Raw genomic sequence first — 9,686 nt, forward strand, 5'->3', positions numbered from 1 at the left:
TCTTATGCAGTGCAAATTAGCTACAGATTTGGGAGATAATGAATCAGTGTTTTGCGCTGTTGCATCTGTGTTTTTCCTGTTGAGTTGATGGGTACTGGTTTTCGCAGCCTTATAACCTATTTTTTTGTTACATCAGGCACTATTATGAGTCTGGATGGCAGCTAATATTTTTTGGTTTTTATAATGCATAAAGCTTTCAAAGCTCTACTGCTACAACTAAGGAAGAGTTTCCTAGAATAAAAGATATAGCTGATGTTAAAATCACTACCTCTCTCAGAAATCATCAAGCGTTATACATCTTATTTATCATAATTCCCTCTAACAAGGAGTAAGTTTAACAAATTCAGGGGAACCATTGGTACTTGTATAATTCTTTTCAAATATCTTTATATTAAATCCTTAATTTTTTTTTGTGATAAAAGTGTATGTTAAAACATAGAGAAAGAACACCTCTGACAATATGAAATAGTCATGTTTTGAAGGTGTATTTAGTTTAGGTGTATCTTATTGTGGCCAGCATTAGACTGGACTAATCTTTTACTTTCTAATATTATACATCTCTATACAAGTCTCAGATTCTAAAAAGGTGTGCTGAGATACTTATTTTGGCCTTGGAGAGTGCTCCATGAATAAGCCATGTATAAGAATGCAACAAAAGCTTTAACATTAAATTGGATTTTTTCAAGAAAAGCTTTGAGCTTCTTCCTGAGCTGTGTAAAAGCCTCTGCACTGCCACTCAGCTGGGAAAGCTTTTCACTTATTTTGATACACACCACAGTCTAATGGGTTTTCCAGTCATGTGCAGGTGTTTGTGTAACACCAGCATAATGTATAGCTTTATGGACTGCAGAGAACAAGGCCTGTGCAATTCCATTCTTGTTTCATTTTCTTTTGTGAGCAATGGGGTTGTTTTCAGAACCATGAGAAGCAGAAGCTGCAATATAAGACAGATAAAATAGGCCAAATTGCCATCATTCCCAAGCACAGAGCCTCCATCCAATCCATATATCATCCATGGCATGACAGATACCCCAAGATTCCTAGTTCCAAACCCAAACAGCTGTGATATTGTTGCTTTCTCAGAATGTGATGCAAAATTAATAGAAAAACTGACTTAAGTATCATCCTCTCACTTTGCTTTAGCCTTCGAAACGCAACTTTCATTTCTTTTCTTCACATGTGTTTGCTTTCCTGTCATAGTTTCCCCTGATACATCATTCCACTCTGATTAGACTCTCTTCACATTTTAGCTGCTATCAATTTCATCTCTCATAAGAAAGCTACAAGGCAATCCATCTTTACAGTTTTGTTCATGCCTTGTTCAGGAAAGCACACACTTTGAGCTGGTCATATCATGCAGAACGTAGCACAAGCTCCCCACCACCAGGTGCTCGCCAACCAGTCTTCCCCTTGTCCACTTTTCATCCAGATGGAACAGTTCAATAGAGCGTTGGACTGATGACCTTCAATATCAGGAGTTTCTCTCTACAGAATTCAGTATAAATATAGCAGTTCACCTCTCTTCTCAAGAAAAAGAACTCCTAAAAACATTTTGTACTTATCATCTACTCCACTTAAGGTTCTTGCCGTTTGAAAACATAAACTGAAGGAAGGCAATGTCTCTGTTCAGTGCCAAAAGTCCAAACTAAGGATGGTGAAGGAAATTTGGGACTTCTTAATCCTGTGATTCATAGGAAACACAAACAAATATTTTCCATTCATGCTTCTTTCAGTCAAGAGTTCTTTTTATCCTACATGCATGTAGTTGTTCCCACTCAGATATACAAGCATAGGAAAAAAAATGTATTTTGTACTGCTTTTATATTCATGATTATCAAAAGTAATACGAAGACATAACACTGAAGGGCTATAAAATTTGGACCTACAAAACCTTAAACTTTCTCAAAGAAAACATATTTTCCTTGAGAAAAATGCAGAGCAGGAATTTAATTTTCCCTAAACCAAGGAAACAGGAACATGATGATCTCTTCAAGCTTTTGTAATGTCAGAAGCACTGCAAATAGAACAACAGTGGAATCTTTGACCTGACTTCTGGTTCTCTCACTAGCTGATTAAACTTTCTCTAATATCTAATACACATTTCTTATTTTCATTTTCAAATAAGGAAAGATGAGCTGAAACAGTGGTCAGGCATTGGAACAGGCTGCCAGGGAAGCAGTTGAGTCACCATCCCTGGAGGTATTTAAAAGTCATGTAGATGTGGCACTTAGGGACACAGTTCAGCGGTGGACAATGATCTCAGAAGACTTTTCCAACTTAAATGATTCTGTGATTCTGTGATACTGTCTTCTCCAGGACACAGCTGAATCATCTGCAAATGTTGTCAAACATTTCCCTTCCAGTAGCTAAGCTGAACTGTTGTATTACTTAGTGCTTTGAGGATTTGGGGGAAGAGAGGACAGCAGATTGCTTTTTCATGTTTTTAATGGTAAAAACAAGTGCAAGAGGTAAGAACAGATCAAGGAATGTGGGAGATGATAAAACTGGTACTGCTGCCAAATGCCTTGCACTACTGAATCTGTGCTCCTTGCATATCGTCCTGAGTGCAAGGCTCCAAGTTTCAAGCAAGACATTAAACATGTACATATGGGAAGGCAAAAGAGAAGAATCTAGAGTTAGTCTTTTTCATTAGCAAGGAAGACTAATAAGTACTAAAACAAAAAATAACTTGGCTGATTTTCATTTTATATGGTTGTATTTTATTTTATTTTAGATTTCTACTTCATGTAGTTGTAGATATAAAAACCTCACAAACAACCGAATTACCCAAAGCATAGAACATTTAAAAGAATCCCTTAAAAATTGTCTAGACTTAGGTTCTACTGAGAGATTAAAAAGGCAAATTAAAATCAATGCAGAAATATATAGAATAAAAACAAAAATAAAACAAGCTGAATGGCCAAAGTGAATGACAGCCTAGAATTTAGAAGCCTAAAACTGAAGTACCAAATATTTCTAAATTACTCTAATCTTCTAGATGCAAAGAATTTTCCTTGTATTTTCATTAACAAAGCATTCAGAGTGTAAGTGTTCAGGTTGCTATGGTTAAAATGCAATTTCAGGTTGATGATTAGGTGACTTGCTTGTGTACGTGGCAGGGGGCACTGGGAGTTGTGTTCACACTTGAAGTTACAGTTTTTGTAGAGCACTTTGTTATAAAGTAAACAGCTTTACTGTGATTTGAACAACAAAAATCTGTTTGTTTTCTGGGGTTTTTTTAAAGATTATTTTCCTACTTTAACAGCAAAACAGAAATAAATGTTCAGTCTATTCAGCTGCAACACACAAGTCATCACACAAATTGCTATTTGCCTGATAGCTCTCCATAAAATACCTGTGGAATAGGTATCACATTCATTCTCATCAGCGTACAGAAGCGTCTTCTCAAAAGAAAGATGGGAACCTGGGGAAAATTTGCAATATCTCAAAAGACAATAAAGTAGCACTAGTTTTCAGTTACTTCACTTGTAAATTTTTTAGATTCATTTACTCCCAGTTGGAGGATGAACCAATATTTAGATGATAAAATGTTTATGTATTTCACCACTAAACTGAATCAATACAACTGGTCGAAAAATGTAGACTGTTAATATAAAAAATGTTTGAAGGAATATGAGGGTCATGATGAATTTTTTGAGAAGATTATGCTATATGCAACTTGCAGTACAATGAACACATAATTTTGAGAATATCCTTGTTATGACTAATGTTGCAACAGTCACCTCCAGGTATTGATTATGATGTTTGCTATTTTATATTCCAGCATATTGCCTCCTATTCTTAAATGTAAATATTTTTCTTACTAAATTGAAACATGTGACATTAAAATGACATAACTCACTGTTTGAAAACTGAACTTTTTCAAACAAGAAAAATGTTCAGATTTCTTCTTATTTCAATCCAGCATAGTTCATGGGAGAGTAGAAATTTATTTTTTTAGATTTTATTAGTTAGCAGCTGATAACTTGGTTTCGAAATAAAGTATGGACATATGGTGCAGCTGGGCATTGAAGTTTTACTTGGACTAGGCTGTTTCAAGCATCAGCATGTTCTTAGAGATGTGTTGAACAAAAAAATAACAGAAGGAGAAAAAAAGAAGTCTAGATTTCTGGCTTGTACGGTCACTGGATCCAAAATATGATCAAACCTCATTCTTGTTATTATAATGTGCAGACTGGTATTACTTTGCTAGATCATCACAGTACATAGAAAAGCAGGGACTACTTAAAGTATAGTGAAATGTGTTTATGTTAGACACCAGGCACATATCAAAGCGTCTCTCTCTGTTCCCAAGTTCTCTATTTCCTTTGCTTAAGACTATCCATTATTTCCCTATCTATATTCAGGATTTGTATGTAAATGTTTATGGAGATTAAATTATTTTTTCCTGTAGTGATAAATCCTCCATCTTACCTCAAGATGTTGGTCACATATTTGCTACTTACAAACCCCTGCATTTATAGAATGTAATACCAGAGTATAAGAATTTGTACCAGGGGTCATGGCTCATATTCGGTTCTTAAACACTTTTAAACTTAATGGCTTGGACAAACACAAGAATTGCCTAGACCAGGACAGCATATGGTGACTTTGCAATACTGTTTATGGATCTTGACATGGAGTTAATAAATTCTCCTTTCTAACATTCTAGCAATAGTTTTACAGAATTAAACAAGGTAACAAAAAGAGTGTCTAGCCATACACTAGCAGAAAAAAACCAAACAGTTGAAAGAGGCATCCCTGTCATTCCACTAAACAGCTCAAAGTCTGTTTTTACTACAAGCAGAACCCTGACTGATGCCTGATGGTAAAAAAAAAAAAAAAAAAAAAAAAAAAAAAAAAAAAAGGAGTGCTTTTTTTCTTATTTATAAAATACATATAGGTAGGTACATGTGCAGGCATAGCATAAACTTAATGCATAAAATTGATAGGCCATGTACAGTTTCTTACAATAAAACCAGAAGCAATTACCATCTCCCCCTTTAATCCAATTGAGAAACGTTCACTTTTTCTGACAGAATTACCTCCAGAAAGAAAAATTATGTTTGGTTTTTCATGCTCAGGATTTCCAAACTACAGTTCCTTGCTGAGACTGACAGACGTCCATTATGGTTTGTGAGGCAGGTATTGGGAGTGACCATGGAAACAAACCGCTGAGCAATCTCCAAAACCTTCACCACTGTCTGGTCCAGATGCAAACACAAAGATTAGTCCAGATAAGAGAATTTTGCCTAAGCCACTGGCAATAACATAGTTGTACATTCAACCCCACCACTCAAATATCTTCACCCTTTATTGATAACTGTGAGTTACATCTGCACTATGTAAGAGTTTCAGGGACCTCAAATGGTAAAATCTCAGTTTCTAACAGGAAGATGAAGCAGTCTCCATCCAAGCTTTAGTTAAACACATGCAGTGGTTACTGAATACAGAAATTTTTTTCTCTTTAGTTATGGGTCACCTCATTTCACTTTAGATACAGTTCACAATTTATTACCCACTATGTAAACTGCTGGGGATTGAGTTGTCTTAACATAAAAAAATCCCAGACAGTGAAAACACAGGAGAGTGATAAACGGAATGTCAGTGGTTAAATCAATAATTTATATTAAAAAGTTAGAGGTGAACTGCAAATCTTTTCATGTATTCCCCAAACTTCAGCAGCAGATGTTGAGCTGGAAGATAAAGCTGGGCATTCAGCACAAATAAAATGCAAGCCCTACTGGTTGTTAGCTCCCACCACATCCATTCTGTTAAACTTTCTGCCACCAGTTCTTCAGTGATGCCCCTCTATACAATAAATTGTTATTATTACCTCAGTAGTGACACCAACGTGAAGCACAAAAGTGACCTTTAGAAGTAGGGAGATCATATAATTGACACTTTAAATATTTAATAAAGTCTTAGAATATATTTTTATACACTCATAATATTGAAGACATAAAAAGTGATTTTTAAACTGGTCAACTGAAGATGTAAAAAGTAAAGTTTAAATTTGTCAAAAACTTTACTTACAATTGGAGATACAGAAAGTTTTTTAAATATATATTTTTATAACTGACATAATAGAATGCCATTAGAAGAGAAACCGACTATAAACATAATTTATTTCAGTACTTGAAAGAGTCATGGATGTTCTCAAAATATTATTGTAATATTCTTATTCTCTATTGCACCTAAAGTAATTGCATGTGTATAATCATTCTTTTTTGAGTTTGTAGCAAATCATAAAATCTAAGATGCATATGTGCTTTCTCTGATGAAGTTGTTAATATTCATCATGAGAGTTAAAAACTATCCTTAGAATATCACACACCCCATAAAAAGCAGCCAGTGAGATTACTTGTCTAAGCAGAGTCTGACTAAGTGAGAGTTCCACTACCATACTCTTAATTTTCCCATTTTGAGTTCACATTCCACCTTTATTCCATTATCTCCTCTAAGAATAAATTTCTTTTAAACTAGGAACTTGGTTGTCCAACCCTCCCCAGAAATCATCTTAGAATTAATCACAGCTAAGAGACAGTTTAAAGGAACTGTAGCTGTGAAATAACAGTATTTGGTATTTAATTGACCCAAGACAGTAAGACTTTGTTAAAGCTGACTCCATAAAAAGCTGGTTTCAAAAGACCATGGAAAGCAGATGGATTCTGGGAAGGAATTAAGTGTCTGTTGGTAGGGGGGATGATGGTTTGTTTCATTAATAAAATGTGAACAGCAGGAGGACACTAATGAATAGGCACCCTAGAACTGGCATACCAAATTTATTTCATCAGGCGTGCACATTCACACACTCTCAAAATGAAAAAGCCCCTCACCTACCCAACACAGTTTCACTGTACTGAAAAGCTGAAGGAGTCTACAAAGGGATTCTTCTAATAGCAATGTAAATGTTGACTGCATGATAACTGTGAAAGCCCTGGAAAGACCTCTGAATGCTAGGCAGCTTTCCCCAACAGGTGGTCCAGCTTTCATGTCGTGTTTCTTCTCAGACTTAGCCTTCCCAAAATTATCTCTCAGTACACTGATACCCTGTGCAGTATAAAAGACATTTTGCTATTTGCCTATGAGCATTCATGACTCTTGATGGAATGTGACAACAGCACACAAGGAAACTGCAGCAAATTTAGATCCCTATTCCATGCAGCCGTTACCTAGGTATCCAGCCTCAAAGACCGCGCTGCTCTCTACTCCTCTCAAGCAGAAAAACTTTTGGTCATGATTGAAGATCTCTGACTCAATTAAATACTCAGCCATAATGACGGTTTTATATGACAGATCTTTACTGTGGATTGTAAAGACCAATAAAAGTTTGCTTAATTAGCCTGTACAAGGCTTAAGACTTAAATATATGGATTGTGTCACACACTCTGAGAAGGGAGTACAGAAATACCAGATTAATGTTCAGCCATGACAAAACGCCTGAGAAGCCCTTACAGAGAAAGACAAAAATACATGGGAGGGATTCACTGACCACCAGTGGTGAGGACTGCTGCAAAATGAGTGATATGGTTAGTTTTTAGCAGATGTTAAGGAATATATTTAGTGTTGGATATTTGTGCAAAAAGTGTCACTTAGATTAACCCTTTCCTTTGGTATGCAGTTGTTTCTTGAAGGCTTAGCATCTCCTTCACTGGTCAAACCCCATCCCCACCACTTACGAGATCTCAGGGTTTCATTTGTCATTTAAGTTGGGACACCCTGGTCCAACCTTGTAAATTAAAGGTAGGTTTTCTTAGCTACAACAACATCACACTCCTGAAGAGTCAATTTGGCCCCTCAACTGTTAGCATGATGTTTCTCCCCTACAAGTTGAACAGAGTAGGAAAAGATTGCCCAGTCTCTTGGTGGAATGAAAAGACATCAGAAAACCCTCTGGGTTCTGCTTCCACACCAGAAGATTGCGGCTTATTCTAGGAACCTCCTTGCTCTTGGAACTGGCTTTGTCAGACAAATCCTGAAAGCATAAACAGGTAATTGGTGCTTTTTGTGCCACTGAGTGTCCATGGCTTCCTCACTGCTTCCTCATAAAACTCCTATAGGACAAATTTTGGTGGCATCTGAGTGGTGTGAGAATTACTGAGTAGCATGAGAATTACTGAGTAGCTTTTGTTCTTTGAATGAATGAGTGAATGTATTCATAAGAGAGATGTGAAATTAGTCAACAAATCTCTGGGTTTGCTATGAAAAGGAAACATCTTAAAAGGAACTCTGTCTAAAGATAGTTAGGAAAGATCATTAATATTTTGTGAGGGGTTTTATATTTTGTAATTTTATGTTTTGTTTGGTTTGGTTTGGTTTTCTGGGCACCCACATGCTTTTCTGGTGGCATTTTTTAAAATAAGCTACTCTAATATTAGTTCTATTACATTTTATTTTCTTCAAGCATTGTTCATGAACTTCATAATATCATCAATATCACAGTCTAGAAAATGCAAAGAAGGCAGAAAGTGTTTGTTGTAGATTTTTTAAGCAGTTCCTTTTCAAAAATCTTATAGATATTTTAAGGAACCAAACAATTCCTCACTAATGGTGTCCAATCCAAAATGCTTGTTGCATAAGGACTTAAATCAGTGAATTTAAAATATTCTAATTTCAGAGGCATAGTTTAGAGAATATCTTTTCATTGAGTACCAAGCATATTTTTGCTTCTTCTGCAGAACTAATGGTAACGGTAAGCTGCTCTTTGCTAAAAGCTAGAAGAGGGGTAAAGTAGCAGCTAAGCCACTCATTTTTACACTTATCAACTGTTTATTGTTATATTTTGCAGTTTCCACTCAGCTCTCTTAATAAGCCTCTAACAAATAATTTGTTTGTCCTATACAGGACAATATATATTGTCCTATAGGAAAATAGATGTGCTCTGTTCCTTGGAGTTTGGAAATTAGAGCAGTAATAAAACATGTATTTTCTCTAGAAGTATTGCCATTTCCAAAAGAAGGCCTAAGATAGAGAAAAAGCCTGAAAAAAGACTGCTGCAATTTAAAACAAAAGGCCAAAAGGTGCTAAGAGTTAAAACATCGAAAGGAAATTATTCTTTGAAGTACAAAGAAATGGCATTTTTCCTCTGTAAATTACATGAAGCAAAATACCATAGCAATCTTCTCATGTGAAATTCACTGTAAGGTTTTTAACACCACTTTATTAACTTAGGCACCCTGCGGTCTCCTGCCCATCAAGGAAGATGAATGGTTAGGATGTAGAAATGAACATGCCCCATGTATCCCAACCTTGCTTTCTCCAGTCCTTTTCCTTGCTGAGGCAGGATGGACTGACACCTTTGAGGCCGTGAAGAAGGGATGTACTCTTGGACACACTCTCTGTTCTTTGCAGCGGTACTTGTGAGTTAGAGGAAACATCAGGTGCAGTAATTGGCTTGTGGCTCTACTGCTAATACAGCCATGGCTATTAATGCCTTTAAAAGTATTTAGTTCAACTAAAAAAATATTACTTGGATCTGGCAAATACATTTTTTCCAACATTAAAAAGGCAACAGTCTGAAAAGAGCTTTAAAGATTGCTGGTCATTACATAACAGCTGTAATTCCAGATTTTTCTCCTCTCTTTCTCTCTCTTTAAAAGCCTTGTGTATGATTTTATACCAAAGATTTCCATTTGCATAAGAAAGGAAAAAATATGAATTGTCTTTAGAAAAATAATTTTATA

The sequence above is a fragment of the Corvus hawaiiensis genome, chromosome 5 (genome assembly GCF_020740725.1).
Source record: "Corvus hawaiiensis isolate bCorHaw1 chromosome 5, bCorHaw1.pri.cur, whole genome shotgun sequence".
Taxonomy (NCBI): Eukaryota; Metazoa; Chordata; class Aves; order Passeriformes; family Corvidae; genus Corvus; species Corvus hawaiiensis.